Source organism: Marmota marmota, unplaced genomic scaffold (genome assembly GCF_001458135.2).
Source record: "Marmota marmota marmota unplaced genomic scaffold, marMar, whole genome shotgun sequence".
Classification (NCBI taxonomy): Eukaryota; Metazoa; Chordata; class Mammalia; order Rodentia; family Sciuridae; genus Marmota; species Marmota marmota.
In genome coordinates, this window is record NW_025999932.1 from 25829671 (window position 1) to 25839732 (window position 10062).

Genomic DNA, 10062 nt, shown 5'->3' on the forward strand with positions numbered 1-10062 from the left:
CAGGTCGCACGGACACCCTCGGCAGGTCCCGGGGGGAGAGCGCAGGGCTGGCGTGGGCCACCGGACAGAGCCGCGTCCGCCCGGCCCGACCGCGGGGCGCTCCTCGGCTTCCGGGACGTTGGTGCCCCTTCCCCTTGGGCTTTGCCCCCTCCCCCGCCACCTCTATCAAATGTAGTGACACAGACGTACTGTGCCTGTGCCCTATGCCGTTCTGTGCTTTGTACGTGAAAACAAAGTGAGCTTTCTGTGACCCCCTAAAACCAATTTGCACCCCGTTTGGGGGGGGCTCCTTGAGAAAGCACGGTTTAGGGGACATCAGGAAGGGCGACAGAGGTGCCTTCGAGTTTAAATACCACTGAGGACGTCCACTTCCCATTTCTGAATTTAACCCTTTGGAATCAGGCTGCCTGGGTGCCTGGAGGAGCGAGGTGGGGGTTTGAGAAGGGCCTCGAAGGCGCTTCCCGGCCTTTTCTTCTGACGGCGCAATCCTGAGGACTCCTTGGGACCTGCTCCTGGGGACAGTCAAGCCAGGCGTGCGGGTCCCCGGTAGCCATTCTAACTCTTGATTCTCCTCCTCCTCCTCCTCCTCCCTTTTCCTCCTCCTCCTCCNCGGCGCCAACACTCCCGCTCTTTTTAACTTTTTTTTTTTTTTGTATGAGGGATTGAACCCAGGGTACTTTACCACTGATCTATATCCCCAGCCCTTTTTGTTTTTACTTTATCTGTTTATTAAATTTGAGTCAGAATCTCACTGAATTGCTTAGGCCCTCGCCAAATTGTTGACGCTTGCCTAAAATTTGCGATCCTCCTGCCTCAACTTCCAGAGTAGCCGGGATTACAGACACGAGTCACCACGCCCCTTTAAACCATTTTAAAATGGATAACTCAGTGCCATTAGGTACATTCAAACTGCTGTGTGACCATCACCACCATTCATTTCCAGAACCTTTTCATCTTCCCAAGCTGAAATGTCATAACGCTTTAAACTGTAACTCCCTATTTCCCCTGTAACAACATTTCTGCTACTTTCTTATTTCTACCTTTAGCTACTGTAAATAATACTCCTATGAAAATGAGTGTAGAAACTTCTGTTTGAATCTCTGTTTTCAGTTCTTTTGGGAACGTACCTTGAAGTAGAATTACTACATTGTGTAGTTTTCCACAGTGGCTGCCCCATTTCACATTCTCAACAACGGTTTGCAGGGCTCCAATTTCTCCCCGCCCTTTTTCCCTTTTTTTAGTGACCACCATCCTGATGGTGTATGGGTGTGAAATGTTCTCTCCTTGTGGCTTGGCTTTGCACTTCCCTGATACTGGGATGCTGAGAATGTTTTTTATGCTTTCTTTTGACACCGTGTTCTATGAGCTTTGCTCTACTTGCTTCCTCCCACCAAGAGCCAACTCTGCTTCAGTGAGGAAAAAGCCCCACTATGGAGGCCAGCCTCTGATGAGAGGAGGAGGAGAATGGCTAAGGGGGCTTATGGATTGAGAGGGGAGAAAAGACAAAATCTTCTCAATAGGACCATTTAGCAACCCACTGTCAGTAGGTCCTTGCTGGTGTGTGCCCTTGAGGGACATTTGTGCTTATGGTACTTGTGATGGGCCAGCCAGCAAGAGCAGAATCAGTCACCTCCACCTTGGACACAACGGAACAAACAATGTTTTTCAAACTGCATTTTTAAAAATTCACTTAAAATTATGCTAATTTAATGAAATTCTGGATATATTTTCAGATTCTTCTTAAGGACTGTAGGAATATCACCAGACACCATGGTGCGTGCAGCTCTGGAGGCTTAAGACCCCAAGTTCCGACTGGGATTTTCACTCACTGGTAGAGCGCTTGCCTAGCACGTGTGAGGCATGGGTTCAATCCTCAGCACCACATAAAAATAAATAAATAAGATAAAGGTATTGTGTTAAAAAAAAAAATCCCAAGTTCAAAGTCAGCCTGGGCAAATGAGCAAGACCCTCAGTTCCTTGTCTCTAAATTAATTAATTAATTAATTTAAAAATGACTGGGGATGCAGCCCATTAGTAAAGCACCCTGAGTTCAATTCTCAGTATTTAACACCCCCTCCCCCCAAAAAAAGAACTGTGGAGATTTCTTATGTAATTTAATGATGAACTTCTTTTTAAAAATAATTTTAGTTGTAGATAGACATTTATTTATTTATTTGTATGTGGTGCTGAGGATCTAACCCAGGGCTTCACATATGCAAGGTGAGCACTCTACCACTGAGCAACAACCCCAGCCCATGATCTATTTTTTGGTGTTTCTTTCTTTAAAACAAACAAATAAATAATCAAACAAAAAAAACCACAGTGAGATATTTCAAATGTATAAGAAATAGAAATTGATTCATTAAATTGTTTTTATTCCCTTTTCTTCTTGCCAGAAACTCAGTCTCAATCAATTCCAGGTCCCCTCCATGTCCTGCCCTGAAGTGGTTTCTAGGGGCTGAGACTTTGGAGGGAGGGTGACCCATCTGGTCACAGGTGCACCCAGGTTGGTGTGGAGAGAGTTTGGCTCCACTGAGGGTTGCGGTGGCCCTCCTGTGCCTCAGTGGAGGGAAAGGAATCTCGTGACGTTGGCTTTGTTGCATCAGATGTTTCTTAAAGCTATTGCTAGGAACAGTCCCCTCTGCTTATGGGACCCCAAGCTTCTCTGTTTTATCAAACCTCCCTGTACACTTTTATTCTTCTAGTCCCAGACCATGAGATATAAAAGTGGTTGTAAGATTTTAGGGACACCCATGAGGGTAGGTGGAAGGAAAAAGAGGAAATATGTATAACACACACACACGCACACACATGCACACCACAAAATTATGTAATTTTTGTCAATTAAAAAATACCCATGACTAATATAACCATAAAGGTTTAACTTCAGGAGTAATTAAAACAAAAAGAAATAAGAAATTTCTTTTCCTCATATAGCAAAGAAGAAGAGAAGATAATACTAAAATGCCACTCTGCCAGGACACTGATGAGGGGAGGCCGTTTTGCCCTTCCTGGAGAGTAGTGTGGTAACATGAACGTGAAATCATGTGTATGCCTTCTTGCCCTGGGAAATTCTCTTAGAAATTCATCCTCAGGAAATAATTGGGGATGTGATACAGTTTGAAGTATATCATCCATCACAGTCTTATTTATGATGCTGATGCATAGGAGATGACCTAAATGTTCAGTAATCGTAGATAAAATTATGGCATATTTAGAAAATAGAGTTTTAATTACGTAAAGATCAAAAATAATGTTTTCAAAGAATGTCTAAAAACATAAGTTCATGATTAAATGTTAAGTAAAAAAACAGGGGGACTGGGGTTGTAGCTCAGTGGTAGTGTGCTTGCCTAGCATGTATGAGGCACTGGATTTGATCCTCAGCCTTACATAAAAATAAATAAATAAAATGAAGGTATTGTGTCCATCTGCAACTTTTAAAAAAATTTAAAAAAGAATAGGATACAGGATCACATAATCATAAAATAATATTTTCAAAGGCTATTTAATAACACAGTCAAGACAAAATTTTAAGTTAAAAGGTAAGTTGAGAGGGGCTGGGGTGGACCTCAGTGACCTGCTTTGCATGCTAGAGGCCCTGGGTGAATAACTGACGTGCAAGTGCAAGCACACACACGCACTCTGAAAGATAAGTTGGAGAACTGTGTAATTGTGATCATTCATAGCTGAATCGTTCTTGCTTTGTGCTATCACTATTAGAAACATTTTACACATCTCCTCTTTGAAGCTCATCAAAACTCTTTGCGGCAGGAACCATTATTCTGATTTATAGCTGGGGGAACATGTGAAGAGAGAGCAATTTGTTCAAGGTCACAGAGCTAGTTTGTGGTGGGGCCAGGTTCAGATCCTGGGGTCAGACTCTAGAGGCCTGACTTGTGACCTTGACCACACAGTTGCTCATGTTGCATATACAGGGTGAGCCCCGATTGGCATGCATGTGTGTGTGAGAGAGAGTGTGTACTATATTTGCACACATGCACACGTTCATGTGTGCACATATAGTACACACTATTTGGAAAATTATACAAAACAATGTTGATGTTCATCTCTGAATGGTTATTTGAATATTCTCTGTTATCCTTTCCCACTAGTTTCTCAAGCTTCAGAAGGAAGCTGTCCTTGAGGGGCCAGTGTTGAAAGACAGCAGCAGTTTCCCTAAATTACAGATAGAGGGTGGTAAGTGGTTATTCTCTGCACCGATCTTCCCCATCTGGGGCAGAGGAGCCTCAGCCTGTGGGGTGGTGATCTCAGAAGGTCCATGTGCACACACAGGGGTCTCAGGGTCTGCGCCAAGCACATTGTAACAACCACTCAGGTCTCTTCTCCAGCTGTTTCTCCCCCACTCCCCACCCCCTGGAAAGGAAGCCTGTAGCAAATGCAAACCCAGCCACACTCACGGGGGACTTCTACATGTGTGGATCTTCAGGGAGAAGCACACTTTCCTTTAAAAACGAGATGGGAGACTTTTACTTTCAATTTCTTAAAATACTTCTTTCTCTCTCTCTCTCTCTCTCTCTCTCTCTCTCTCTTTCTCTCTCTCTTTTCCTTTTGTTTTTACAATGAGTTATTTTCACTTGGATGGTAACCAACCTAAGGGAGAGTTTAAAATGAAGACTTAAAAAAAAAAACCACCTTTGCAAAAAGTTTAAATAGACCATGTATACATGTGTGTCAAATGAGAACCAGCAGGTAATGACTGAACTGGACCTGGGCTGGTTGCTGCAGGGATCTTCTTCCCTTTAAGGCTCTCTGATGCTGTTCCTGCTAACCAGGTTACTTTCATCTCCTGGGGGTGTCAGGGGGTGGGGAGAAGATACATAAAAAGTATGGAGGCAGCGGGTGCCAGCTGCGTGGCACTGATGGTAAATATTTTAGGAGTCTGAGAAGAAACAGCCATTGAGCTGTCAATACAGACCCCGTGTAGGAAGGGTGGCTGGGCTGATCCTTGAGAGGGTGCTTTAATGGTGACAAGGAGGAGAAGAGAGGCAGGGCTTAGTGACGGGAGTGGAGGAGCCCCGTTGAGGCAGAGGATTTATGTAGGGTGTATCAGGACATGAAGAAAGCTAATAGGTGACAGTGTGTGAAGTCCTGGAATACTAAGCTGGAAAATTTGCATTATGAACAGAACGGTATTATTCATAATCGAGGAACATTTTACATGACTTAGATGCTCACCAAAGAGATGACGGGTTAGTAACTTTGCTGTATTCATCCAGAGTGGAAAGAGGATGGACTGAATCATTTCCTTTTTAATATGGGGTCTCACTATGCTGCCCAGGCTGATCTTGAACTTGGGGGCTTGAGTGATCCTCCCAACTTGGCCTCCTGAGTAGCTGGGCGGACAGGCAAGCTCCCTCGTGCCCGGCATTGCGCTGACCATTTTGAATGGAAAAGAGACAGCAAGGTTTGGGGGGGATTAATTAGGATGAAAAAGATGCAAACTAAATGCATTCAACTAATAGAATTTATTGATGATAATTACTATCAAAATGCAGTGAGAAGTAGAGCTATTGGTTACATCCAGGGAGCTGGTGAAGGAAGCATTTATCCCTCCAAAGTCCGAGTCTCACCTCCAATGCCATTGTGAAAAGCAGGGCCTTCCAGACCAGCAAACCAGAACCCAACATCCCTGGTAATTCCTGCCTGTGCACAATGAGTCATATTTATGATTTAAGTTATGGTTTTAAAAAATAAACAAAAGGATGCTAACTTAACAGAGGTTCTCTTCGACATTTTCTACTGAAATATACTGAGTTCCCTGTGTTCATTTGTAACCTTAATCAGAAAACCCCATAGGACTTATAGCCTCACTCTGTTTCCTGGGGGGAAGTGGGTTCCACGGGGCTTTCTGTCTTGCACCAAATCTACTCATTAGTCCAGCAGAACTTTAACATAGCAAATGAAGACAATCATATGACTAACAATGGCCAGACTGTTTTGGTTACCAAAAAAAAAAAAAACAAACCAGTATATATATTTACACATTGTCTGGGACATGCAATAATTTTGGCAACATCATGGTAATTAGAAGGCTGCACAATGAAAACACTCTCATTTAGATTTAGATTCATTATTAGGTAAGTCATCAAGGTCAACAGCTTGGTTCTACCATTTCCATTTAACAAATTAAAAAATGTAAAGTTTTACTGAGGCAAGTAATGCAAGAATTCAGATCATCCCCTGTGGGGATTGAGTCTCCCTACCCTGCACACTGTTGTTTCGGTCCTGTGATTTTTTTCCTTTTATAGAACTATCTGGGGTGTGCAGGACATCAGCAAACCTGGCCATTCCCTTCCTCAAATCACTGAGTCAACCCCCACCTGTTTCCAAACACTCTTTAGAATAACTGTTCTCACAACATGGTTCAGGGACCCTGGGACTTTTCAGGGAATGTTCAAGTTTAAATTTAAACCATAATTGAGCTGGGGATGTAGCTCAGTGGCAGAATGCTTAGTAGGTACAAGACATGGGGTTCAATCTCTAGCACCACACACACCCCACACACCCCACAAACTAACAAAAACCTAATACCATACTGAGATATTGTTTGCCTTTTTTTGTTCTTACATTGTACAGTAGTAGTTTCCAAAATATAAATTGTGTGATAATGAAATTGATTGCAGAAGTAAACAGGTAAATCTTGTTTTTCTTCCATTAAACCGGGCATTAAAGAAATATGCAAAAAGTATAAAACAAAGCTATTCTTCTCACTATTTCTTGAAAATATAGGTTTTTTCCATAGAAATATGTTATTTAGATTTATAGTAATAAGCTTGTTGTTGTAATTTTAAAATGAAACATACACAATTTTTTAAAGTCCTCAGTTTTAATTGTGAATGTTGTAATTATTGATAGGTGTGCCTTCGTAAACAGAAGGTCTTGGAGGGCTGGGGCTGTAGCTCAGTGGTAGAGCACTTGCCTGGCGTGGGGTGAGGCACTGTGTTTGATCCTCAGCACCACATAAAAATAAAAGAAAGATATTGTGTCCACCTACAACTACAAAAATACATAAAAAAAGAAAATCTTGGGGTCCTCAGTACTTTTAAAGATGGTCAAGGGTTCTGGGACCAACGCTTTTGCAGCAGAGGGACAGCCCCAGTCCAGGTTGGGAACGGCTGAGGCAGAGTCTGCATTTCCTCCTAGGAGATCAAAGTATGGTAGGATTAACCCCCAAGGCTGCCACTGTTTGCAAGAGTCCATGAGGAGCCATGATTTATACTGAACATTGCTTCCTGGTAATGGGAAATGATATATTTGACACATGCCTACCTATGAAGAAGAGGTTTATTTAGTTCTGTTTTGGAGATTCAGAGTCCAAAAGGCTCTTCTCCCTTGGCTCTCTGTGCTCCTGGTTCCAGATGTAATCCCTCTCGTGCTTTAGTACCTGCTAGTGCACCATGTCATCCATGCCCTAAGGTCAGGTAGACAACCTAACAATGCTGAGAGGTGGCAGGGCCTTTAAGAGGCATTTGGATTGCCGGGATCTGCTCTCTTGAGTGGATTAATGCCACCTAACAGGGGTGAGTCTTCGCTCCCTGGAGATGAATTAGATGCCCCGAGGGTGGGCTGTTCTCGTTCAAGGCCAGCCCTCCTTTTCTCTTCTGCGCAAGCCCCCTTTCCCTTCTGCTTTCTGCCTTGAGCTGAAGCTTGGCTCCGTGAAGGCCCTCACTTGATGTGGCTGCCGGATGTTGGGTTTCCCAGCCTCCAAAAAAGATACCTCTTTCTTTCACCCAGTCTCAGGGGTTGTCATAGCAACAGAAAGTATATTAAGAGTGGTGTCACTCAGGGGTAAGAGAGTCAGGCCTCCCAGCCCAGCACTCTCATTCCTCACGGATGCATTGCTTCTCACGGTGTGCTATGAAGCTCATGTAGGAAGAATCAAGTTGTGTAAATCCATGGGGTTCCCTGGAGAGTCATGTCATAGATGGTATATACAGAGGACAGGTCGGGAGCTAGTATTTCTTGGGTAAAATAATGAGGTAAGACAAAGTTAAAGGCAATTATTATTTGAATTTACATATAATTTTAGAATGAAGAACTTACCTCCTGCTAGTATGATAGCTGTGTGTGTGTGTGTGTGTGTGTGTGTGTGTGCGCACGCACACTACACTCCCAACCCCTAGCCCAATATTTTCCAAGATAATATTTGGGGCACCAGCTTAGAGGCAATGACACACAGAGGTTAAGGTACTTTTACAAGCGGACTGACTATATTCAGACTCTGTCCCCCACTTACTAGCTCTGTGCATTTTGGTTTGCTTCTTTCTATCTCTGTCTCAGTTTCTGCATCTGTAAAATGGGTATGGTATTGCAAACACTCAGGACTTAGGATTTTTATGAAAACAAAAAGAGATGGGCAAATAAAATTCTCCACAGCCTGAGTAACTGCCATCTAGTAAGCATCAATAAGCATTTGCTCTGATTGTGGTCCTGTCTCATAGCATCTTGTGTACAGTTTACAGTCAAGTGGCTTCTGTTGCTTAGTAACAGACCAATTCTGTTGAGTCTTAACGAGCAGGCATTGATGCCTATAGTGAAACCGAATTTCCTGTCATTACTGGAGACTACATCATCCTATTAGATTTTTCCCTTCTATTTCCTATTAAGGTAGGACACACTTGTGGCAATACAAAGAACACCAAGCAAGTTACAATGGAAAGGAATGGCCTCCCAGCTTCCCCTCTCTGAATCCACAACTTAGAGATAAGCTTTTTATTGTTTTTCTTTATCTAGCTTTTCTTGTCAGTCCTTCCTAACTCTAGACTCTATTTTGTTCCCTCTATTCATTTAGCAACCTTAGACATTATCTTTCAACTCCTCATTGTGAAAATTCCAGCTCCTTCTTAGTACTTCCTGTTTTAATTGGCGGTTGGTTGAATTTTAAAATACGTAAGCACTCTTTTGTGATTCATTTTTTTTTTTTTATAGCAACCTCTTCTTGTTGCATGGGTACCAGAGGCCTGGAGGGTTAGCAGTTGGCTCTCAGTGTGACATCACGCTGTCCACTGGGCCTGGCTCTGCAGGAGAGTCCCTCACTTGCCTGTCCACCCCAGTATTCTAAGACAGGAAGAGTTGGCCACTGGTGAGAGTCCTCACTATAATTTGTCTCAGGGAAGTTGTCTCTGCGAAGTAGGACTTGGACTCTGGGCTCTGGATAAAGTGGGCAAGAATAGGGCTGATGGGCTTTAGGGGTCCCCATGGAAAGGTGTAGGAAAGACTCAACTTTGGCAAACCAACCTGTAAACTAGGGTCTTAGCTTTCCTTGGATATTTTGTAAGTTATCTTTGTGTTTTGCTTTGTTTTGCCTAAAGAGGAGCCAACTGCTTGCTGTCTGTGCAGAAGTGCAGAAGGTAGTGCCTCTAATCCGTGCCTCTCATCCACCTACTGACCCTGAGCCCAGAGGCTTTCCAGCGTTCTCTTAGGTAGATAGATTTCTACCTTCTCTGTAACAACCATACAAAGTTCTAGGTTACACTTTCTCTTTGGATTCCACAGACAACTTGCTTCATTTGTATCTTAAAAAAAAATCTATAGATATCTCTCTTTTTTTGGAGTGGCAGTAACTTCTAGTTGATCACCCAATATTCATTTTTCCTGGCTTCCTTAGTACCTCTTATTTTCCTAGTACCTCTTAGAATCTCTTAGTTGTTGGAGCTGGCAGGTAAATAATATACCTTGGCATTTCTTGCAGAGAGGCGTGACTAGTGACTTATAAATGGAAGTCATACGGAGAAACTAGCCCAAGAAAATTCTTAAAAGGGACAGATTTAGTTATCAGTTGCTTCTGTTTCTTTTGCTTTTTCATTCTTCTTCCTTTGTTGAAAGCTGTGGTGTCTGGAGCTGCAGCAGCCATTTTGAGATGATGAAGGAAAGTTCTGGACTCTCTCAGATAACTTAGTTCTGACATTCTTGTCTATTTACAAATATTTGCTCCCGAATAGGAACAGGAGATATTCTTGGCTTTTGCTTTGTGACTGTGAGAGGACTGTCCTTCCCTGCCCCATTGTCAAGTTTGACCATGTGACTTTTGCCAATTCAATG